Genomic DNA, 26668 nt, shown 5'->3' with positions numbered 1-26668 from the left:
ACACTTCTTTTGTGAAAGATTAGAGTTATTTTGTTACTAAATATTTGATATAATTTACTAACTAGCCATTGGGTCTAGACTTTTCTTTGTGGGAAGTTTTAATTATGAATTTGATTTTCTTAATAGTTAAAAGACTATCCAGATTTTTTCTCTATTCTATGTCCTTTTAAATAAACCATACTTCTTTAACAATATATCTATTGCATCCAAATTTTCAAAAGCATTTCTATAAAGTTATTCATAATGGCTTCTTGTTATCACTTTATTATCTGTAGAATCTGAGATAATCATTCTTTTATCTTTTATATTAATATTCCCCCTATTTCCCTTTCTCTCTTTTTCCCTCCCTCCCTCCCTGCTTCTCTCCCTCCCTCTTTGCCTCTCTGCCTCACCAAGGACTTCTCAGTTTTATTAGCCTCTTCTAAAACCAAGTTTAGCCCATGTTGATTCTCTCCATTGTATGTTTGGGTTTTTGTTGTCTTCCTCTCCATTACTTTATATTCTTATCTTTTTTTATGTCCTTCCTACTGCTTTCTTTGATGTAATTTGCTGTTATTCCCAACCTCTTAAGATGAATGCTTAACTCATTGATTATAGCCTCCCATCTTTTCTAACATATGTGCTTAAGGCTATAAATTTCCCCATAATCAAAGCATAGGCTATATCCCACAAGTTTTTGAGTATGTAAAACGTTCAAAGTTATTCAGTGAAAATATTTTCAAATTTCCATTATGATTGCTTCTTTAACCCATGGGTTATTGCTTAGAAGCATATTTGTTAACTTTACAAATATTGGGGAATTTTCTAGCCTCATTTTTGTTATTGATTTCTAGCTCTGATCTTTTTTTCTTGTTTCACTCAGTGAGTTGATTTCAGTCCAGAACAAGTTTTTGTACTTCTATGTTTACTGTCCAAATAATTCATGAGTGCAGCCAGGTCACAGGTGAAATTCAACTTCTGAGTCACATTTCAAAGCTGACCCTGAGGCCAGTATATCTCCCTAGCTTGGAGTTGCCTTAATAAATGGTGACTCCCAATGTACAAGATTCTGTTGCTCAGAACAGAAACTATTTTCCCACTCTAACTCCACCCACAAATGATTTCCTGGCCCCAAAATCCAACATATAGGTGCTAGAATAGCACCCTAAGTAACCCCACAGGCAACCATATATCATCGTCAGTGTAGATGGTGCCCCCTGGAGTTGTACGGGGGCTCTCTATGCAGCCATCCACAGCCGCCTGCTCTGCTGAGCCTCAACCAGAGGTGTTCATATTTCTCAGAAAGCCAGCCGTTCTAGGTCAGAAACTATATTTAGTCAGGGTTCCAGGTCTACAGGTTTGTTACCCACACATATGGAGGGTTGACTATACCCCACCACTTTATATATGGGACTAGAGGTCTTTGAAACTTGGTACTTTCAGGGGTCCTAGAACCAATCTTCACTGAGTACCAAGAGATGATTGTATACATACCGACCCTCGTGTCAGCTATGATATTTAGCTCAGTGCCTAGCATCTGTGTTCATAAAGTCTGTTGATGAAGTAAAAGATGAATATCCAGAAAGATGAAAGATAGAAAAAAATAAGAAATTCTATTTTCTCCTACAAAAACTGGAGCAGAAATTCAGTGGAACTTAAAGACCAAGATAATTTTTAAATAGAGGTTGAATAAATACAAATTTAAACCAAGTTTCAAGTATCATAGAAAACCAGCATCTATGAAAAGGGTAATAACAGGATAGTCATTGTCTGAAATAATGAGAGTTTAAACCTATAAAAGCAAATATGTGAAGTAAAACTATTAAAACTAAGCTTTGGTTGAAAAAGCAGTTGGATTCAAATAAATTTAAAAGTAGAACATTTGGGACTGCATCTCTGATTACACAAACAATTGTCTACCCAATTCAATAGGATAAATATGAGCCTGCTTGTCTAAATTAGACTTTTTCCTAAACATTTTGACATGTTCTTTCACAGGAGGAAGTTTTGGGGGGAAAAAAATTAGGTAGAACTGAGTTCAAACTCAAGAAGATTGAATTCGATAAATTTGGGTAAGTAGCCTCACTTCTCTGAGTTTTTGTCTTATCCTTGTAATAAGGGGTTATGTAGTCAGTATTTCCTTTAATATATTCTGGAGAAGCACAGTCCAACAAAATCTTAACATAACAAAAAGTGTTTGATGGTCCAATAAGTTTAGAAAATGCTAGCCTAAATAAAGCTAATTTGCTGAAACATTTCTCAGCTGTTAATACATTGTGAATCTCCAAAAGTGGGATATACTTACTATACAGTGTTCTTTGAACTTAGACCATGAACCCTTTTTGCCCAAAGCATCCTACAAGATTCCTATACTGTGAAACTGAAGCCTAGCATGCAAGATTTTAAGCATGACCTTACTAGCATGGGAGATGAGTACAACTGTCCAGTGGTTAGCACATTCTTTGGTACTACCCTTCCTGGGGATTGGGATGAGGACTCACCTTTTCCGGTCCTGTGGCTACTGCTGGGTCTTCCAGATTTGCTGACATAATGAACACAAAACCTTGATGGCATCATCTTTTAGGGATTTGAGTAGTTCTGTTGGAATTCCATCACATCCACTAGCTTTATTAACAGCAGTGCTTCTTAAGGCCCACTTTGACTTTGCACTCCAGAATGTCTGGCTCTGGGTGACTAACCTCACCATCATAGTAATCCAGTTCATTAAGATCTTTTTCATACAGTTCTCCTATGTATTCTTTCCATCTCTTCTTGATCTCTTCAGTGCCTACTAAGTTGAAAAGCAGAGGCTTTTTGTTTTCTTTTTTTTTTAATTTATTTATTTTAATTGGAGGCTAATTACTTTACAATATTGTAGTGGTTTAAACACAGACATTACTCTGCTGACAAAGGTCCATATAGTCAAAGCTATGGCCTTCCCAGTGGTCACATACGGCTGAGAGAGCTGGACCATAAAGAAGGCAGAATGCCAAAGAATTGATGCCTTCAAACTGTGGTGCTGGGGAAGACTCCTGAAAGTCCCTTGGACAGCAAGGAGATCAAACCAGTCAATCTTAAGGGAGATCAACCCTGAATATTCACTGGAAGGGCTGATGCTGAAGCTGAAACTCCAGTATTTTGGTCATCTGATGTGAACAGGTCACTTACTGGAAAAGTCCCTGATGCTGGGAAAGACTGACGGCAGAAGGAGAAGAGGGTGTCAGAGGATGAGATGGCTGAATGGCATCACCCATGCTATGAACATGAACTTGGGCAAACTTTAGGAGATGGTGAGGAAAAGGGAGGCTTGGTGAGCTGCAGTACATGGTGTCACAAAGAGTCAGACATGACTGGGCAACTGAACAACAACTGTGAAACTAAGTTTACTTTACTTTCATTTTATTACACTACTAAGTTTACATGATTCTAAGTAAAGCCTCATGAAATAGAAATGCAACAGCAGTTACAAACTCTGAAGCTGAGAGATGAAATAGGTAGTCAGGTAGTTTCTGGTTTATCCACACTAAAAACTTCTTTCAAGTCTTCTCAGTTCTACCAAATGGGTGGCCACACTGGTCAACAAACAAGGAAATATACCTGTGTCTACAAGTGAATTAGAAGTGCTCAAAGCAAGAAAATTAGAATTCTTACCCTATCAGAACCTCAGAAATTATCTTTAGAAAAGAATCAGGGTCCTTTCTGAGGATATTTGAGGAGATTCTGAGTAGGGCATCAGTGCTAATATTCCAAGGTTTTCAAAGTATGTGTATACATGCATACAAGCATGTGTATATGCACACACATTTGTGTGTTATAAGAGATGCTAATAGCTTTAAAAAGTGATTCCCAAACAAGTTTTGGAAACACTGAGATTAAACATAGTGAAGCAAATTTCTTTATCATTCTAAAGTACATTGTAACTCTACAAGAGGTAAACATGACATGTGGTATTTATGTGACCATTAGACACTATAATATCTTATAGAACTGATGTTTTACAGAACACACTTTGAGGTCCATTCCATAGAATTTGGGGTTTCTGTTAAGTGTAAATTCTGAGAGTGGAAGAAGAAGACATTTCTGAATCCAAGGATGAACAAATTAAAGATCTTAGAATAATGGTTAGCAGAAAAAAGTTTGGGACATTTAAAAGCAGATGTAAATTATCATATATGAAGATATTCTATGAAGGGCAATTTGGCAAGGTATTCTACACATATATATGCACTTTTATTAAGTGGTTTTTACATATGGTTATAAATTTCAGCACTGTTTCAAAGAGCTAGAGATAAGAAAGAACCCACGTATATACATGATAGTTGCTAAATTATGGTACATACTTAGAATGAATTCTATGCAGCTGAAAAAGTTAGCTAAGATACAGGTTAATAAATGTGAAACTCTCAAAGACTGGACATGTCTTGCTAATTTTTAAGAGCTTTAAATTTCTTTCAGTTTTTAAGTTTTTTGTTAGAGTATAATTGCTTTACAATGTTGTAGTGGATTTTGCTGTACAAGAAAGTAATTCAGCTATATGTATACATATATTCTCTTCCTCTTGAACCTCCCTCCCATGCCCCATCCCACTCCTCTTTTCTAACTCAAGGATCTAGCATGAGTCTTGAAATATTGTGAGTATTTCACAAATATTCAATGAATAGAAAGTAAGCAAAATGACTGCATGGATGACACTTCTAAAATCACAGCCCTCCATATCAATGAACTTACTTTCCAAATCTTTTCTTGGAACCCAGATGATTAGTCATTCAAACAATTTATTGAGTACTTATTAATGAGTATACATTGGAAAGAGTATACATTACACTGAATATATAGTATACATTATACTATATATACAGATATCAGAGATAAATCAAATAAACAGATTCTGCCCTTCAAGAACTCAACTCTCTTGTAAATGAAGTTAATAGAAATAATGAGAGATTACAGAAAATAAAGCACAATGAGAATCTGAGAAAAGAAGCCATTACTTGATCTGTCCAATCATTACCAAATTTCTAAAATACAAATATACAATTAAATAATTAGGGAACTTTCTAAAGAAGCACTACCTTCATGAAATGCTTTTGTCTACTCCTAAGTGACTATCCAGAGCCCCTATCATCCTGCACAAGAATTAGTGTCCAATTATCATAATGCTGCCCAGGGATCCAAAAGGGGGAAAGGACTTTCAGTAGTATTCTATGTAGTGTGACGGCTTTTATGTCAGCCAAATCACTTTCTGATCTTCTAATTTTTCTCCATTTTTTATCCCTCATCCCATCAACTCCTCCACAAAAACAAGCAACTGAATTGTTTTATGTTTATTGTCTCAGGGTACATTTTATTAAAAGGGGTCTTCCTGACTCTCAACTCTAAAAACCTAAACTTTTAGAGAGCTGGGGAGGATTGTGGGCATGAAAAACAATGTTGGAGGGAAGTGGGATCTGAAGAGTGTGGGAGCTTCTGACAGAGACCATCAAAGTTTTCCCCAGAGGAAGAGAAGGTAATTAAATCTAATGTTAGTCCTTGCTAGAACTATAGCCCTAACAAAGCTCAGGGAGAGAGAAGGGCGGGATCACAGTAAGTCCAAGCAGGCAGCACCTTAGGGAGCCTCAAAGAGATTTCTGTGCTCCAGAATAGCAAAAAAAAAAAAAAGTAGAATAGTAACAACACATAGGAATAGCAAAGAGCTCCTAAGCTTGAAGGAGACATGAAAGGAAAAAAGAAAATCTCCTGAGCATCGAGTGATTCAATGTCAGTGGACTAGATGAAAAAACGGATATCTCAGCCAATAAACGTAATGAATAGTATTGAATTCCACAGGCAATCCTGCCATGCCCAGGTACCACATAACCATGTCCATGAAAAACCACATCACAAAACAAGGGAGGAAAGGATGGGGAGCAATTCAGACAGAGTTGGCCACCTCCCGATTCTTTTAACCACTCCCCATCCTTCCCTAGAGGTATCAGGATGGGGCTTTGTGATATCAAGGCTCACCCAGGGCCACCATTGGCTGGGGAAGTGACTTGCTGACCTCATAAAGCATAAGGGTGTGGCCCCCTAGGGAGGGGTATATATAGGGGTGCTCAGGGGCTCTGGAGCAGACCACTGGGAGTCTTCAGAATGACTAAGGTGACTGGGAAGCCACAAGGATCTAGAGCTGTTATGGAACAGCCGACTCTAGATACCCAGGAGGAAAAGATGAAGACCTCCTATCAACTGAGGTCCAAAGGAAGTGTCAAGGTGAGCTGAACTCACCTAAGCTCCTCATGTCTTTCTCTGTTTGACTTATTTAGTATGATCATCTCTAGGTCCATCCATGTTGAAAACAAATATCATTATTTCATTCTTTCTTATGGCTAACATTCCATTTTATGCATAATATATCTGTCTTTATTCATTCACCTATCTACGGGCATTTAAGGTTGTTTCCATGTCTTTGCTACTGTACATTGTGCTACTATAAACACTGTTGTGCATATCACTTTTATGATGGGAGTTTTCATCTTGCTGGATATATTCTGAGTAGTGAGACTGTTGGATCATATGGTAACTGTATTTTCAGAGTTTTTAAAAAACTCTATACCGGGGAGGGAGTTGGGAGGGTGTTTCAAAAGGGAGGGGATATATGTATACATATGACTGATTCATGTTGAGGTTTGACAGAAAACAACAAAATTCTGTAAAGCAGTTATCCTTCAATAAAAATCTAAAAATTAATTGTAAAAAAAAAAAAAAAAAAAAACAAGGGAGGAGTATTATGTTTCTGCCAACCAGAAAAATGGAGGCTCAAAAAAGAAACTGAGTTATAGGGGGAAAAATGAAGAAAGTTATGTGTGTACTTTGGTTGTGGATTATCGTAGAATCTGGCTACAGCTAGCTATACATGCCTGAGGATTTCTGCAATGACTATGTCTCACATTCACATTTCCCAAGTGGCACTAATGGTAAAGAAACCACTTGCCAATGCAGGAGACATAACAGAAACGGGTTTGATCCCTGGGTCGGGAAGATCTCCTGGAGGAGGAAATGGAAACCCATTCCAGTATTCTTGCCTGGAGAATCCCATGGACAGAAGAGTCTTGGCGGGCTACGGTCCACAGGGTCACAAAGAGTCGGATACAACTGAAGCGACTTAGCAGACACATGCATGCACGGATGCACATTCACCCAAAGACTCCAAATGTTATGGTTTAAAATCACTCACAGAGGCCCCTCTGTGAATAGTCTCAGACATCACATAGGCCCCGATATGATGGCTTTGCTAAAGCTGATATGCTTTTACCAGGGGGATCTCCTCCTTCAGAACAGCTCAGACACAATGCGCTGAGACCCAAAGCCACTCACTCTCCAAGAATGCGGTCATTAGAGCTATAACATCTGTCACCTTTGGGTGGTAATTAGAAAGGGGAAGTCAATAACAATAGTGCATAACACTACTTTACCAAGATTTAAACAAGTTGTAATATTGTTGAACATCTATTGATGAGTCCAAATGTGCCACAGGCTATTGAGCACAAGAAGGGCTTTGATGAGAGGCTTTTCATTATTAATTTGATGGGGTGAGGTTTATAGACATCACAGAATACATTTTCATTTGTTACACGAGACCCAGCCTCCCATAGCCATCAGATCTAATCAGCATCTTGTTGGGTCACAACCAAGGTAGGGGAGGATCTGGGTCTGGGACTTGTAACCCCATGAATGGAAAAGAGCCAAGTCTTGATTTTCCTCAGCTCTCTTCCAAGTGTAGGAAATACTCAAGAAAAGCAACCTATGATCTTTGGTAAAAAAAAAAAAAAAAAAAAATCTCTGAGCTGAGAAACAAGAAACCTGGATTTTAGTTACTGCTAGTAACTAGTTATATTCCTTAGATATAGGCCTAATCTCACTTTACCTCTCTGGGCTGGAGTTTTTTCATCTATAAATTGATAATCTTTTAAGGTGACTTTCAGGCACAATATTCTATGAATTTTCTCTCTTGGGGAATCTCTTTCAGTCTCTTATTTTACATAATGTCTATACGCTGGAACTTCCTGTCTATCTCCATCCCCAACCTCTCTTCTGAACTCCAAACTTATATTTACAACTGCCCCCTTGACAAATTCACTTGGATGACATCTCAAACTTCACATATGTAAAACCAAACTTGCCTTCTTCCTAAAGCCTGCTTCTTCCCACTCTCCCCCAACTCTACCCCCACTTCTCATCACAGTAAATGGCAAGTACATTCAGTAGCATTCCTTTGAATCTGCTCCCTCCTATACTCCAAATCTAATCCTTTGTCAGATTTTATTGGTTCTACCTTTGAAATATATCCATAATCTGATGCTCTCTGCCACAATCTCCTAGTCTAAATGTTCATTTTCTCTCAACCTAACTGGTGCCCATCCCTGGACTGTTCTCCACACATCAGCAAAAATGGTCATTCCTCTGTTCTTTCTTCAGATATCATTACAATTTGCTTCTCACTTCCTTCAAGTCTTCAATCAAGAACACTCACTTATTAGCAAGGCCTTTTCTAACCATCCCATTAAAACTAGTATTTATATCAATTTTTTATGCTGTATAACAGTTACCACAAACTAGTGGCTTAAAACAACATGCATTAATTTTCTCAGTTTCTGTGGGTCAGGAGTGTGGGCACAGCTTGTTCTCTCAAGACTGCAATCAAAGTTGGCTGGGCTAAATTCTCATCAGAAGGTTAAATTAGGAAAGAAATCACTTTGAAATTCATTCGCATTTTTGGCAGAATTCATTTCCTTGTAACTCTATGGGTCTGTTTTCTTACTAACTGAAAGCTAGGGCCCACTCTCAGCTCTGAGAGACTGTCCTCAAATCCTTGGCATGTGGTCCTTCCATAGGCAGTTCTTCTTCAAGGCCAGCTGGAGAACTAGAATCAGGTAAGGCCAGGTTCCTCCTTTTAAGGGTTTTTACCTGGTTAAGTCAATCCCATACAGGATAATTTTCCTTTTGATAACTTGAAATCAACTGATTTAGAACCTTAATTATTAATACATCTTTAAAATGTGTCCTCCTTTGCCACAGAACATAATCTAATTCTCCAAGTAGTATTCCAACATATTCACAGGTTCCATCACATTTAAGTTGGGGATGTGGAGGAGGGGTTGTTATACAGAGTGTAACCAGGGGCAGGAATCTTGGGGACCATCTTATAATTCTGACTATCGCACCATTTCACCATAACCTTTATCCTATCTCTTTTTGTATCCTTTGCCCCTAATATGTGATTTGCTTCATCAGTTACTATTATATTTCCCCTGAATAAATGAAACATTCCTGACAGCAAGAACTTTATATTGCTTGCTGTCATATCTCTGGCAACTAGAACAATATTGGACATATAATCTGAGCTCAATGAATATTTTGAATGAAAAAAATGAATGTATTAATTTAAACATAAATCACTTTTACCCTTTCTCATTCCTAGAAATCCAGTATATTATCTCCCATAGTTTGTTATTCCTCTAACAGACACTGGTCACATGCAAGTCAGTTTTAGTGAATATTTACTGAGCACTTACTCTTTACCAGCCACTTGAACACGCTATAGTTAATCCTCACAATAATCCTCTTTAAATCACACAATCTCTTCTGAGCCTGGCTGGCGGAAAATTGAATTTCAGGCATACTTTTGGGAGTCCTATATTCCTATAGTGGGTACTAAGTATTCATCTTTTCTCTCCTTCTTCTGTTTAGTAATAAAACTCAGTTTTAGCTGGGCACGTGGCCACCTGATTACAGAACCCATAACTTGGTTTCTCTTGAGGCTAAGTATAGCCATAAACCAGGTTCAAGTCAATGTAGTATGAGAGTGATGAGCACAACTTCATCTCCATAAAAACAAGGCCTCTTGCACTGGACTTCTCTTTTTCCTTTTTTTAGGGGTGGATCATAGACATGGAGGTGAGTCAGCTTTAACACTCTGGGACAGGGTCCTTAACCTGGGGTTTATAAATATTCAAAGGGCCCATGGAAGGAATTCAAGGGGTCCAGGAATTTGGATGGAAATTTACATCTTTATTTTCAATAACCTTTAATTGAAATTCAGTATTTTCTTTAATTATGAATGTAGGCAACAAACCACAATAGCATTCACAGAATCTGTGACCTTGTCACCATCATAAACCAGAGATACTTGCAAATTACACATTTATTCATATATCATGAAATAATATGCTTATCATATTACTGAGCATCAATTTGCACTCATCACTATTTTGAAACTAAAGTACTTACTGGACACACCAGTTCTTGCTAATAATGAATAAAGGAGCATATGCATTAGTGTATTACAAATTTGTCTTTTCTAATATCTTTATAGTTGCATTTTATTATAACTTACTTCTTTTATAATCCTTCTGTGTATTTTTTCATACATCTAAAATCATTTTTTGAGATAAAGCTCACACATATTTCACCAAATTTCCCAAAAGGGCCATGGCATAAAATTTTAAAATCCTGTTCTAGGAGATGGTGAGGTAACAAAATGAAAGGAATATGGAATTATAAATGCCAACATATGATGGACCATAGAAAAAGCAAGAGAATTCCAGAAAAACATTTACTTCTGCTTCATTGACTATGCCAAAGCCGCTGACTGTATGGATCACAACAAACTGTGGAAAATTCTCAGAGAGATGGGAATACCAGACCACCTTACCTGTCTCCTGAGAAACCTGTATGCGTGTTAAGAAGCAACAGAACCTTACATGGAACAAATGACTGGTTCAAAATTGGGAAAGGAGTATATCAAGGTTGTATCTTGTCACCCTGCTTATTTAATTTCTATGCAGAGTACATCATGCAAAATGCCAGGCTGGATGAATCACAAGCTGGAATCAAAATTGCCAGGAGATATATCAATAACCTCAGATACACAGATGATACGACCCTAATGGAAGAAAGTGAAGAGGAGCTAAAGAGTCTTTTGATGAAGGTAAAAGAGGAGAGTAAAAAAGCTGCCTTAAAACTCAACATTTCAAAAAATTAAGATCATGGCGTCTAGTCCCATCACTTCATGGCAAATGGACAGGGAAAAAATGGAAACAGTGACAGACTTTATTTTCTTGGGCTCCAAAATCACTGTGGACTGTGACTGCAGCCATGAAATTAAAAACCATAGTTTTGACTATATGGATCTTTGTTGACAAAGTGATGTCTCTGCTTTTTAACACACTGTCTAGGTTTTTCATAGCTTTTCTTCCAAGGAGCAAGCACCTTTTAATTTCATGTCTGCAGTCAACATCCTAGTGTAGATGTGTTAGTCACTCAGTCATGTCTAACTCTTGTGACCCCATGGACTGTAACCTGCCAGGCTCCTCTGTCAAAAATACTGGAGTAGGTTGCCATTCCCTTCTCCAGGGGAACTTCTCAACCCAGGGATCGAACCCAAGTATTTTCCAATGTAGGCAGATTCTTTACTGTATGAGCCACAAGGAAAGCCTGTATAGTTCTTAGAAGACAATAACGGGCACTGGGACCTTTTAATGCCTGCTGGTCCTACAGCAACGGCTTTTAAGGTTTGGCCCATCCATCACCTCAGCCTTACTCATCAGAGGTCCCAGCAACTCCACTGAAAGGGAGCCTGTTCTTGACTTCAAGGAACTCACCAAACTCCACATTCTTCTTTGTCTCTAAAGGAATTCTCTAGAAACTATTCCTCCTCTTTAGTTTGGCCCACTTCTACCTCTATCTCCCATACCTCCCTGTAATAATCCAAAATAATTCTACTCAAGAGCTTAGGCTTTTGCAAACAAAAATAGTTGGGTACTGCCTGGAAACTTCACTTTTTGCCATATCTATCCCCCTTCATAAAATTTAAAGAGGCAGACAACACAAAAGCTAGACTTCCATCTTGTCATGGGGAAAGAAATACTCCTACAGCAGTAAGGAAAAGATTATTATCTCAATATGTTACACGATAACTGCAACAATCCGAATGCAGCTTCCAAGAACTGCAACAACCCAAATGCAACAATCCGAACGCAGTTGATAACCGCAACAATCCGCATGTGAGGTCTTAAAAAACTGATTTTGAGAAGTGATGACAGTAGAAAGTCAAAGGAGGGTAGAGAGGGGAAATAATTTATGGAGGCAATTGGTTAGATAAGGACAAATCATAGAAAAAGAGAAGCCGGTGTTGGCTGCAAGACTGAAGTTTAGGTGAGCAAAGGAGTATAAGTGAAAGAGAAACATAGTAAGGAAAACCATTCCAGGGACGACAACAGCTTTTAGATAAGCTGAGGTTGAAAATCCAAGTGAAAATTCTCAAGAGGTATGGAATGAGAGCTCTGAGACTAGTATCTAGAGACGTTGAAAGAGACTAAAAGAATGAAGGAGCTTCCTGAGGTAGATAATTAATAAGGGAAGAAGGAGAAGACCATCTCTGATTCTTGAGGAACACTTACACTTAGTGAACAGAAGAAACCATTCAAAGACTCAGAAAAGAAATGATTAGAAAAGGAGGAATGAAGTTAGAATAGTGCAATGCTATAGATAGCATGGACTTCAAGCAAAACACATAAACTAAGGAAAGAACTGAGCAAAGGCCAGTGGATTTTGCAATGAAAAGATGATTGCTTAGTAGACAGCTTACTAATAATAGGCATCCATATAAATGAGACAGTCTGAGGTGCAGATATTACCCAGGAACAGAAGCCAGAAGCCATCAAGATTCTTTTCAGAGCTATAATGGAGCCAAAATCTTTCCTTTTTTCATGATTTCTGGCAAACTCACTGCAAAAAATACGTCTGCTTGCTATTTACAATCATGAAATGTTCCTGTTTTGAAAAATATCTGCATCCCGAAGGTATATTCAAAGGCAAATGGGTTTAGAATTATTAAATGTATTCCATTGTATCAATATCATGAAGAATACTTATTTTCATCTCACTTATCATAAAACTACATGTATTACATATAGCAGCTTTTAATATATGAACATTTTCCCCCAAGCTGTTCAAATGAAGATATTTCCCTCCATTTTCATCCTATATTGAAGGAATAATGCCAGTCCTATTTAGGGCACTAGCTAGTGCTTACCTAAACCCTGCAAATGTTCACCCGCAATGGAATCAATAGATGGAATATAGAATTCATCTCACAGATGAATGACGCCTAATGGACCCTAGGTTTTAATTCTGAGACATGAGCCCAAATCGAAAAGCTAAAAGAAAAAGGAAAAAAAATGAAAAAATAAGTTCCTAAGTCAGAAACAAATAAAAATATACATGTTTGGACAAAGGAAAAATTATGCAATTAACAATGCCCTCCTAACCTCTCTGGTGAGCATGAATAAAACATTCACAGAAATTAAACAGTTTAAATATAGAGGTGCTGGATGCTGACACCACAAATAATGAAAGCTTTTACACTGATCCGTTATTTCCTTATTAAAAGATTTGCAGCACTCAAGAAAGAACCATGATCAGAGAAACTGAAGACGCCTCTTTTCCCTGCCATTAGCTCCAAAAGAAAAGAAAAGTAAAATGACAAACTTAGGTTATGCTCAACTTGCCTAACATCTGATCATCCAAAACATTCTCATGGCTGCATGTATTTTTCAAGTGCCCTCCAAATATCTAGCAGCATTTGGATGCAGGCTTCTTTCAGTCTCCATGTTCTGTTTTCATTAAAATCAATTGTGTTGTAGCTGGCTGTGGGATCAAACCCTCACCTGTAGGTGGCTCAGGGTAGGTTACGATCTGATATAAATTTCTGGAAGCTGAAATGAGGGAATCTTGTGATGTCCCTAATCACAGTGCCCATGGGGATTATTGTACACTCTTCAACTGCCAGTCCCAAGCTCTCCTCTACCCTTTCAGCCACAGAAATACTTTTCTGAGGTTGGACCCACCAAGCATACACTTCCTCACCAACCCTTGGCCTCCATATGTCTTTGGACCAATCCTTCCCTCCAGTCTCATGATAAGATGAGCCTCCCTTTCACCTATGGCAAATCCTCCCACCAGCTTCTACTTTTTCCTTTATTCATTCCTAAGAGATGATCATCATGGAATCAGTAATCCTCTTCAAGCATCTTCACTGGCTCCTTACCCTCTACTACAAATATCCACTGGCTTCTTCCGTTTTCATTTTGGGGAAGTAAACATCCTCCCTAATTTGCAGGGAGGACTCATTTACTAATGTATATATCCAAATATTCTGATAGACTAAATATTTTCATAGACTCCTTTTCTTCTCTGTAAACCTTTTCTAATAAGTAATCTACCATGAAAAGTATGATAAATATCAGCATTAACAGTTAGAAAATAAAAAGAAAACAATCTCATTCATAAAATCAAGAAAAACATTCAATATAAAGAAAAATTAACAAGAAAATGTCCTTAGGAAGAATATCACTACTGACAGACATTGTTTTAATAAATGGATATGTGTTCTGCAGGGGAAAAATAATTTAATTAAAAATATCCTACATTGATGGAAATTAAATTAGAGAAGGTGTACTGGAGTACGTTTTATGTTCATCAAGAAATTTTAAAAGACTGACTATCTTTTTTGACTCAGCAATATCATTTCTTGGAATCTATTTGAAAGAATTACATATTAAAATATATGCACATCTCATATGTTCATGTGTATGTTAATTTATGATAGTGAAAAAAAACTGGACACACTCTGAAATTCCAATAAAGAGGAATAAGAAAATTTATGAAATCTAACAAAATTTATGGCACATCTAAGGAATAACATATTTGCTACTATTAAGACTCACATTAACTAAGTATACAGAAAGTTCAGTTCAATTCAGTCAGTCAGTCATGCCTGATTCTTTGTGACTACATGGACAGCAGCATGCCAGGCTTTCCTGTCCATCACAACTCCCAGAGATTACTCAAACTCACATCCATTGAGTCAGTGATGCCATCCAACCATCTCATCCTCTGTCATACCCTTCTCCTCCTGCCCTCAATCTTTCCCAGCATCAGGGTCTTTTCCAATGAGTCAGTTCTTCCCATCAGGTGGCCAAGGTATTACAGTTTCAGCTTCAGCATCAGTCCTTCCAATAAATATTCAGCACTGATTTCCTTTACGATGGACTGGTTGGATATCCTTGCAGTCCAAGGGATTCTCAAGAGTTTTCTCCAACACCACAGTTCAAAAGCATCAATTCTTTGGCACTCAGCTTTCTTTATAGTCCAACTCTCACATGCATACATGACTACTGGAAAAACCATAGCTTTGACCAGATGGACCTTTGTTGGCAAAGTAATGTCTCTGCTTTTTAATATGCCGCCTAGGATGGTCATAGCTTTTCTTCCAAGGAGCAACTGTCTTTTAATTTCATGGCTGCAGCCACCATCTGCAGGATTTTGGAGCCCAAAAAAATAAAGTCTCTCACTGTTTCCACTGTTTGCCCATCTATTTGCCATGAAGTGATGGGACCGGATGCCACGATCTTAGTTTTCTGAATGTTGAGTTTTAAGCCAACTTTTTCACTCTCCTCTTTCACTTTCATCAAGAGGCTCTTTAGTTCTTCTTTGCTTTCTGCCATAAGGGTGGTGTCATCTGCACATCTGAGGTTATTGCTATTTCTCCGGGCAATCTTGATTCCAGCTTGTGCTTCATCCAGCCTGGCATTTCATATATGTACTCTGCATATACGTTAAATAAGCAGGTGACAATTTATAGCCTTGATGTACTCCTTTCCCTATTTGGAACCAGTCTGTTGTTCCATGTCCAGTTTTAACTATTGCTTCTTAACGTGCATACAGATTTCTCAGGAGGTGGGTAAAGTGGTCTGGTATTCCCATCTCTTTAAGAATTTTCCACAGTCAAGAATGATCCACATAGTCAAAGGCTTTGACATAGTCAATAAAGCAGAAATAGATGTTTTCCTGGAATTCTCTTGCTTTTCCAATGATTCAGTGGATGTTGGCAATTTGATCTCTGGTTCCTCTACCATTTCTAAATCCAGCTTGAACATCTGGAAGTTCATGGTTCATGTACTGCTGAAGCCTGACTTGGAGGACTCTGAGCATTATTTTGCTAGTGTGTGAGATGAGTGCAATTATGCAGTAGTTTGAACATTCTTTAGCATTGCCTTTCTTTGCAGTTGGAATGAAAACTGACCTTTTCCAGTTTTGTGGCCACTGCTGAGTTTTCCAAATTTGCTGGCATATTGAATGCAGCACTTTCACAGCATTATCTTTTAGGATTTGAAATAGCTCAACTGTAATTCCATCACCTCCACTAGCTTTGTTCGTAGTGATGCTTCCTAAGGCCACTTGACTTCACATTCCAGGATGTCTGGCTCTAGGTGAGTGATCACACCATTGTGATTATCTGGGTCATGAAGATCTTTTTTGTATAGTTTTTCTGTGTATTCTTGCCACCTCTTCTTAATATTTTCTGCTTCTGTTAGGTCCATACTATTTCTGTCCTTTATTGTGCCCATCTTTGCAAGAAATGTTCCCTAATCAAACTGATCACATGGACCACAGCCTTGTCTAAATCAAAAAACCATGTGCCATGCTGTGTAGGGGCCACCCAAGATGGATGAGTCATGGTGGAGAGTTCTGACAAAACGTGGTCCACTGAAGAAGGGAATGGCAAACCACTTCAGTATTCTGGCCTTGAGAACCCCATGAACAGTATGAAAAGGCAAAAAGATAGGACACTGAAAGATGAACTCCCCAGGTCAGTAGGAGCCCAATATGCTGCTGGAGAACAGTGAAGAAATAACTCCAGAAAGAATGAAGCGAAAGCAAAAACAACACCCAGCTGTGAATGTGACTGGTTTTGGACGTAAGTTCTAATACTGTAAAGAACAATATTGCATAGGAATGTGGAATGTTAGGTCCATGAATCAAGGCAAATTGGAAGTGGTCAAACAGGAGATGGCAAGAGTGAACATCGACATTTTAGGAATCAGTGAACTAAAATGGACTGGAATGGGTGAATTTAACTCAGATGACCATTATATCTACTATTGTGGGCAAGAATCCCTTAAAAGAAATGGAGTAGTCCTCTTCATCAATAAAAGAGTCTGAAATGCAGTACTTGAGTGCAATCTCAAAAATGACAGAATGACCTCTGTTCGTTTCCAAGGCAAACCGTTCAATATCACAGTAATCCAAGTCTATGCCCCAAGCAGTAATGCTGAAGAAGCTGAAGTTGAATGGTTCTATGAAGACCTACAAAACCTTCTAGAACTAACACCCAAAAAAGATGTCCTTTTCATTATAGGGGACTGGAATGCAAATGTAGGAAGTTAAGAAATACCTAGAGTAACAGGCAAATTTGGCCTTAGAGTACAGAATGAAGCAGGGCAAAGGCTAATAGAGTTTTGCCAAGAGAACACACTGGTCATAGAAAACACCCTCTTTGAACAACACAAGACTCTACACATTACATGACCAAATGGTCAATGCCGAAATCAGACTGATTATATTCTTTGCAGCCAAAGATGGAAAAGCTGTATACGGTCAGCAAAAACAAGACCAGGAGCTGACTGTGGCTCAGATCAGGAACTCCTTCCTGCCAAAATCAGACTTAAATTGAAGAAAGTAGGGAAAACCACTAGACCATTCAGATACGACCTAAATCAAATTCCTTAACGATTATACAGTGGAAGTGAGAAACAGATTCAAGGGATTAGATCTGATAGACAGTGTGCCTGAATAACTATGGACAGAGGTTCGTGACATTTTACAGGAGACAGGAATCAAGACCATCCCCAAAAAAAGAAATGCAAAAAGCAAAATGGCTGTTTGAGGAGGCCTTACAAATAGCTAAGAAAAGAAGAGAAGCAAAAAGCAAAGAAGAAAAGGAAAGATACACCCATTTGAATGCAGAGTTGCAAAGAATAGCAAAGAGAGATAAGAAAGCCTTCCTCAGTGATCAGTGCAAAGAAACAGAGGAAAACAATAGAATGGGAAAGATTAGAGATCTCGTCAAGAAAACTAGAGATACCAGGTATACAGGGAACCCCTGATGAGTTCACCTATGTGAAACACTGTACAAAGTATTAGAAAAATGAAGGACGATATCTTAATAGAAATGGCCTCTGAGGAATGGATTTATAACAGATTTTTTTTCTGTTTATGCTTTTCTAGATTTTTCAATTTGTGTAAAATGAGCATATCTTATTTTAAAAATATAAAGTTAAGAAACTGGTAGAAAAATAAAAAGGAGGGGGAGAGGCACTCCCAAAACAGGAGAGCTTTGTGTTGGGGGGCATGGTTTTGGCATCAAGCAAACCTGCTGTCAAAGCCTAAGTTCTGCCCTTCTCAGTTCTGTGACTCCAGGTAACAGTTGTCACCCTCTCTATCTCAGTTTCCTCCTTGGAATGGGAGGACAATAGTTCTAACCTACAGGGTGATCAGATGACTAAATTATACCATTCATCTCCTGCCTGCATATAGTAAGTCTTCAAATTAGGCTGTTATTACTACTAATTGTCTGATACCCCAGCTGCTGGAAAAGTCTCTTCCCTTCAAGGATCCCTTCCCTTCTCCCACTGCCAAATTCCCATGATTCCTTTTCTGGAATAAACTCTCCTAAAGGGCAGGAGAGCAGATTATTTTTACAGAAAGAAAAAGACAGATGCACTTCCCATACTGACAGGTAGGCTTCTGGGGTCTGAGTCAGTAAAAAGGACTGAAAAGGCAAACAAAGAAGCCTGAACTGCAAACCATTATTACCATTATTTCACATAGCTGCATGTGCCTGATCCTTCAAGGGAGAACCTAGAAACAGAATCTATTGTCGGCCTGGACAGAAATCCAGATCGACTGTGACTAAAACAGCCATGGACCCAACACTTTCATTTTCCAAAGGGAAAAGTAGTTCCCATTTACATGACCTACCTTCCACCCTTCTAAGCGTTTATTCACAGACCTCTCCTCCTAGGAGGAACCTTTACTCTCTACCTGATGTCATCATCCTTTAAGGACCAACTCCAAACCACCGTACCACAGCAATCCTTCACCGTCACCCCCTGGACTAGAACTTCCTTCACCTCTGTCTCCCCCTGTGGGGTCTACGGCCCCACCCTCAGGATCTGACTGACTCCCCGTTTTTGTCTATTAATGAGCTGTTCCTTACGGCCTGTGCCATCTCCCTGCTGGATCAGAAGAAGTCATCTTCACTATCTTGTTTTAACAGTGTGACGCACAAAACAGGTGTTCAGGAAGACTTTGAATGAATAAACTAGCTTCCTGTTCAGGCTGAGATTAATAAAACCTGTCTTGTGGGTAACATCCCTTTTCCTCAACTTCCCATTTACAGAAGAATACAGAAGTAAGTCACCTGCTCCTCCATTTTCCATTCCAACAAAGAATAAGGACACTGGTGCAGGCAGAATGTTCCTTCTTTTTTGTGACCTACAGCCCTGCAGTGGCTGCCTTGAATCAAAGCCGACTGTATGGATTTTTAGTTTTGAATCTGCAGTACGTACAGTCTCATCTCTCAGAAACCAGATATTGATCCCTGTCTCGCTGGGTCTACACAAACTGGATTGCCTGAATCTGGGGATTGTCTTTGAAGGAACAAATTCAGTAAATTAAATAGAGTAGGTTTTCTCCCCCTACACTATGCCAGATAGCAAATATGACTGTGTCTTTTTGCTTTTTATCTAGCTTTTCTGGTGATGCAAAATTCAACAGTGCAGAATGGTTGTAAGGAAGCCATTTTTTCATGGCTCATCAAAAAATGAGCCATAAAGGCATAATTTTGCTAACTTTGCCTTAGGCATAATTGTGCCCCAAGCAAGCTCATAATTGGGGGTATATACAACAGAAGAGGGCTTCCCTGGTGGCTCAGTGATAAAGAATCTGCCTGCAATGCAGGAGATCAGGGTTCGATCCCTGGGTTGGGAAAATCCTCTGGAGGAGGACATGGCAACCCACTCCAGGATTCTTGCCTGGAGGATTCCATGGACAGAGGAGCCTGGAGAGCTACAGTCCGTGGGGTTGCACAGTCAGACACAACTGAAGTGACTTAGCAGCAGCAGCATAACAGAAGAGTTAAAGAGAAAGAAGGACAATCCAGTGGCTGGATTCACAGATGGGCAACAAACATCACAGATGTTGCCACCATGATAAGCAAGCCATAGTGCCTACAAATATCTTTTTGCACACTCAGGATTTGCCAGATGCAGGGAATAAGACAGACACAGTACCTATTCTCAAAGGCTTTCAGTCTAGTGGGAAAGTCGAACCTTAAAACAGTCACTATGACTATGATTAGGAGAGCCTAAGTGAAGTAAAAAAGAACTGTAGATTCTCAGCCAGACCTAGTCTAGCCTGGAGAGTAGTCCTTAAGGACTTAATCATTTAAACAGAATCCTTAAAGATGATTAGAAGTCAGCTAGGTTAACTGAGGCCAGAAAGTGGATGGGGGTTCAAAGGAAGAAAGATTATTCCCAAACAAGGAGCAGCATGTACCAGTGCCCTAGGATAAAAGAAAGCACAGTCTATTTAAGAAACTGAGAGGTATTCTCAGGAGTCAAATGATATAAAAACAAGGGAGAATTATTTTTCATTAAACCTGGGGGAAAAGAGGGAGATGAGCCATGAGAGTCAAGACTAGAAAGATAGATAATCTAGAGCCTAAGGGATCAGGTAAAGAGTCTAAACTTTTTCCAAAATGCAATTTGTGAGTTTTAGGTTTGTGGCTTTGGCTGCAGTAAAGAGAACTGTTTGGGAAGGGAAGGGTATAATTAGGAAAAGGACTTAGGAGACTGTTGCTGCAGTTCAAGCAAGAGACAGTGGTGGCCTGAGTGGCATAGTGATAGCAGACACAGAGAATGGACAGATTTGAGGAAGAGTTCTAAAGCAGAGTCATCCTCAGAATCATACTGCTTCTTCCTTTTATTGAGTCAACCTCAGAACTCATCCTCTCTCAGCCTCTTATGTCCCACCGTTCACTAATACCCTGAGAATACAAAAATGAAGAGAAAAGATACCCTTCCTTTTGGCCATAAAACACTTGTGAGAAGTGTTTCCAGTATCAATAGGAAAGAGACCCTCTGACATGAAACATGCATACCCAAACTTCCATATCAAATTAACTAATGGAGACCCTTAGTCTTTTCAAATGAAAGAAATCAGTACCATCACAGCTACAAAGTACCAGAAGTGAGACTGAAAATTGTCTTCATTCCTCCCAACCGAGGGTTATGTCTGCTTGACCATCCAAAGGGAACATGGTGGTCAGCATTGGGCTGCCCTGAGGAGGTAGGAGGCTAACGGCCCTTCCCCTTTACTTCTATAAAGGCTCGGACCACTTCAGGACTAAAATGGATGTTGATCATGGATTCTTAAAAGGACTTGTAAAAGAAAAGAAGTAATACATTCCCTCCTGTATTGTCTCTTTCCCCTAGAAATCCTCTATGAAAGGTTTTTATTATCCAAGGTAGCTTTTTAGATGTCACTCCAGCCCTAAGTGTATTTGCATTAAGATGCAGCTTATTTCTTGTGTCTCCCAGAACCTTGCCCTCTTGCTATTAGTACATTTACAACCCCTCACACTCACAACAGAACAAGAGAAGTCAAAGTAGATGAAAGGGACCAGATCCATTTGCTCCTAACCAGGCCCCTTAAGAGCCTCTTAGAGGATCCTAGGTTACAAAAATGTTCATCTTTTCCATTCATGAATACCTTTTTGAAGGCAGAGATGGGTCTATAAAATGGGACAAGAATAAAGTCTGTTTTTCCCACTGCCCCTTCTAGATTCTTTTCTTCAAAATACTTTTATCTACTGGTCAGGAGAATGTATAACATTTGTTCCCAAATGTATTTTAAACACATACCTGTTTCCCCAGGGATTACAGGCTTTTGTAGCAATCAACCTACAAGGTGTGAACAGGAAAAGAATTTGATACTCTTGTTTTGAGGGACAGAGAGAAAACAAGGGCTTTATGGTCGCATCTCTACCAGCAGAGTTGCGTGCACTTTCACAGAAACTTTGCATTGACTTCAAAGGCTTTGCAGAGACAACTGCTGGTTTCCATGGCAACTATGTCTATGGCATCTAGCTCTCCCCCTGCATATTGGTGACACAGGACAGAGGAAGGCCACACGTGATGGGTTCAGTTATGCATAAGTTACAGTCTTGTTTATTCAAGAAAGACCACCACTTACCCCATACCTTGAGAGTTTAAGATGTTATTTCTAAAGCAGAAATAGACACAGAAATGTATGGATACCAAGGGGGAAAGTGGGGATGGGATAAATTGGGAGATTGGAATTGACATATATACACTATTGATACTATGTATAAAACAGATAACTAATGAGAACCTGTTTTATAGCACAGGGAACTCTACTCAATGATCTGTGGTGACCTAAATGGGAAGAAGATCCAAAAAAAAAGAGAGGCTATATGTAAACATATAGCTGATTCACTTTGCTTTACAGTAGAAACTAACACAGCCTTGTAAAACAACTACTGTGGTTGTTATTTAATCCCTAAGTTGTCTCCAACTCTTGCAGCCCCATGGACTGTAACCTGCCAGGCTCATCTGTCCTATACTCCAATAAAAACATTTTCTAAAAAGCTGTAAAATTTAGTGTACTATATAACAAAACTAGTCTATGTAGGAACTTATGTTAATGAAATAATTTAGAATGTGGACAAAGATTTTATTAAAAGCATATTTGTTGCAGCATTAAGCCTAAATGCTCAAGAAAAAAGACTAAAATACATTCTGAAACATCTTTATACGTCAAAACAAAGCTCAGTTTTGGGAAAGCAAATTTCTTGTCAAAGAAAGATGCTCATGATATATTATTTCATGTGAATAAAAGTTGCAAAATAGTCTTATGGTATACTTCTATTTAATAGATAATAAATCTCTTTATGTGCGTTCATCTATGTGCAAGCATTTTTCTGCCAGTATATACACAAAAATATGAACAATTTTTTTAAAAGATGCTATGTAGTTGACATGAGGCATGGTCAAAGCATGAGGGCATATAAAAATACAGATCTACTGTAAGCTTGACTGCAGCCTTTATATGACTTGATCTGTTTCTCACATCAGAATGCATTTTTTGGTGCCTGGATACAAAATACATGAGGAGTGTTTAACTTCCCTTGATTTGTTTCCTTTTTTTCTCAAAGTCCCTTTTTCATTTTTAGAATGAAGCAATAATGAAAAATACATGAAATACGAGGAAGAGAGTTCTAATTTGGAACTATCCTTCCAGTCATCCTAATTGAAATACTCTCTGAATTAGATAATTCTTCATGAAAAACAGCTTTATGAGAAACATAAAATAGATTCTGGGAAAATTATTCTCTCCCAAAGATTTGACTGTTGATTTCTATCCTGGTCATACAGAAAGAGCTGCACAGTGGTGAAGCATAGACACTCCACCCAGCTCCATCATTTATGACTCTGAGGTCTTTGCAAGTTACTTAACATTTAAGTTCCAAGTTCTGTTCTGTAAACTGAGAATAACAACTGTTTTCACAGGACTGCTGGGCTTAAGCTAGTGGGCATAAAGAGCTTAGCATTGTGCCTAAGCATTGCACCTAATACATAGGTATTATTCATATCCATATTAACTATTATCTTACTTATTATACTTCAATTCAGTACAGGAAGAATCTTAATATTCTTTCAGACTGGCATGATGAAATGTTAAAAGTTTTAAGTGTCATACCGATAATTCAGTTTTAAAGGACCCAATATTTTAAGACGCCCTGTTGGTAAGTGAATGAAATATTTTTCAACATTCAGTTCAAAAATATTATTTCAGTTAAATTTCCAGAATAATTCCTCAAAATCATATTTTACCTAAATGACCTAAATAATGACTCGCTATGCAAGACACTTTAAATATGTCAATGACATTCTAAAGTGTTGCTCTAAATTAGCGTTTTTAAAAACTGGTCTCTTTGGACAAATTTTGGCAAAGCAATACCAGGACTTCTTCTAATCCTAGAGAAATTTTGACTATCCAGCCCTTGAAGTCCCTTTAGATTTCCTTTATGAATTTAAAAATATTTTAAAATTCCATAAAAGTAAATGAGAATCTGAATCAACAATTTCTTTTCTTAAAATATAAATCTGTTATTGAAAGAGAATCCCATAATCCCTCCCAAATACTATAAACTATCTTTTGCTAAATTCAATAACTGAGGAAATTTCACTGGATTAAATCTGAATACAAACTAAATAGCATAAACTATGGCCTATCCTCTCTGGCTAGTTAAGATTGAACAGCTGGGCAGTCAAACCAGATTTATCACTAAATCACAAACCTTGTTTAAAGCAGTACCCACTACCAAGGCACTTTTTTGTGTTCGTTTACTTGTTTAGAATTATCTGGACTTCGATTGATTTTCTTTGACCACCAAAACTGCCTTTCAATGCCTGCTGGATCTCCTATTCCTGCCAAGGTTCAGCTGATAGACATCATGCAAGCTCCACCTCAACTCTGTCTATTGGCTGTCCTAGAAGATCCTGGAGTCCTCTTTGCCCTGTGTCTGGAGTGCTTGGGTGTTCTGATCTTGTTAGGAGTCTCACCACTTTTTTATCCATCAAAACGCAGTGAACTCAAAGATTTCGATAGAGACTATTTACAAGGGTGTGGACTGCTTAAGAGAAACCACAAGGAATTAGTAAAGCATCCAAGGGATGGACCATTTATAGATCAAGACCTTATGCAACAAGGAGAGGGGGCCATTTTCAGAACAAGAGTTATATCTGTAGCTTAGAATGCCTCTCTGATAGGAGATGTGGATTTCAATAAAGAAAAACAAGGACTGTAAACACATAGCCTCAACAGAGGTAGAACAGTAACAATACCCCAACCTCTCCCTTTCTCATCCCACTTTCTCCACTCCAGTATCCTTATTAGCCAAAACCAACCAGAAACCATCGGGCAAGAGAATCAAATGGAGGTAGTCCATGGAGGCCAAACTTTTGGAGCAAAATTTAGGGTAAAGAAAGGTCATGAGTTGATCTGGAAACTTCAGCACAAACTTTTAGGATCTCCTCTGGCTGGCCACCTTCCCATGGGAACATAATGTGCAAGGAAGCCACTTTTTCAGAATCCATATCAATTTTGCAAGCATCTATAAGGCAGGTATAGGGCATGGGCTTTCCTGGTGACTCAGACAGTAAAGAATCTGCCTGCAATGTGCAAGACTTGGGTTCTATCCCTGGGTTGGGAAGATCCCCTGGAGGGCAAGGCAACCCACTCCAGGATTCTTGTCTGAAGAATCCCCATGGACAGAGAAGCCTGGTAGGCTACAGTCCATAGGGTCCCAAAGAGTCAGACACAACTGAGCAACTAAGCACAGAGCACAATAGGGCACAGTCACCTTGCCGCCACATCTGTGAAGAAGACTTTTGCTCATCTGGTGCCTGAAACAAGGCACAGAGACCCTGACAGTTAACTATTTCTTTAGTTAACCTACCTTCCTACTCTACTTTCAGTTCAGTTCAGTTCAGTCACTTAGTCATGTTCGACGCTCTGCAACCCCACGGACCGCAGCACGCCAGGCCTCCCTGTCCATCATCAACTCCTGGAGTTTACTCAAACTCATGTCCAGTGAGTCAGTGATGCCATCGAACCATCTCATCCTTTGTCGCCCCCTTCTCCTCCCACTTTCAATCTTTCCCAGCATCAGTGTCTTTTCAAATGAGTCAGCTCTTCGCATCAGGCAACCAAAGTATTGGAGTTTCAGCAAAAGTCTTTCCAATTAATATTCAGAACTGATTTCCTTTAGGATTGACTGGTTGGATCTTCTTGGAGTCCAAAGGACTCTCAAGAGTCTTCTCCAACACCACAGTTCAAAACCATCAATTCTCCAGCACTCAGCTTTCTTTATAGACCAACTCTCACATCCATACATGACTACTGGAAAAACCATAGCTTTGATTAGATGGACCTTTGTTGGCAAAGTAATGTCTCTGCTTTTTAACATGCCGTCTAGGCTGGTGATAACTTTCCTTCCAAGGAGTAAGTGTCTTTTAACTTCATGGCTGCAGTCACCATCTGCAGTGATTTTGGAGTCCAAAAAATAAGGTCTGTCACTGTTTCCATTGCTTCTCCATCTATTTGCCATGAAGTGATGGGACCAGATGCCATGATCTTAGTTTTCTGAATGTTGAGTTTTAATCCAACTTTTTCACTCTCCTCTTTCACTTTCATCAAGAGGCTCTTTAGTTCTTTGCTTTCTGAGACATATTAGCATATACAAATGCATCAAAGCAGGAGAAATTATCTCATCTGCTAAGAGTTTAAGCAACTTTCTGGAGAGATCTCTCTACTTTCTGCCTCCCTAAGGAGTGTGGAGAGAATATTTATGTCTTCCAAGAAATTCTGAGTCAGTAGTCCAAAGCTTTATCTCATTACATATAGAAGTTTAGAAAGTATTTAGGAAAGCAATATACTTATGCTACTAGACCTGGGGAACATATATTGCAATTCAGAAGTAAATGTGGTAATATATTTAGAACAAAATGTAAAAAAAAAGAAAAAGGAAAATAGAATAAAATTGTATATGAATCCCCCAAGGAACACTCAGGCCTTCTCTGTAGAGGACTGAGATCACTACACATAAGCAAAAACATTTCTAAGAAAACATAGGCGTTATTTCTATTTAGAGAGCCAAACTGACATGACCTTTGAGTTTTTTCCTTGGAACTAGATTTGAATGGCTTGTTCCAAAGAATAG

Source organism: Cervus elaphus, chromosome 12 (assembly GCF_910594005.1).
Source record: "Cervus elaphus chromosome 12, mCerEla1.1, whole genome shotgun sequence".
Lineage (NCBI taxonomy): Eukaryota > Metazoa > Chordata > Mammalia > Artiodactyla > Cervidae > Cervus > Cervus elaphus.
Note: the sequence above shows the minus strand (reverse complement) of the source record.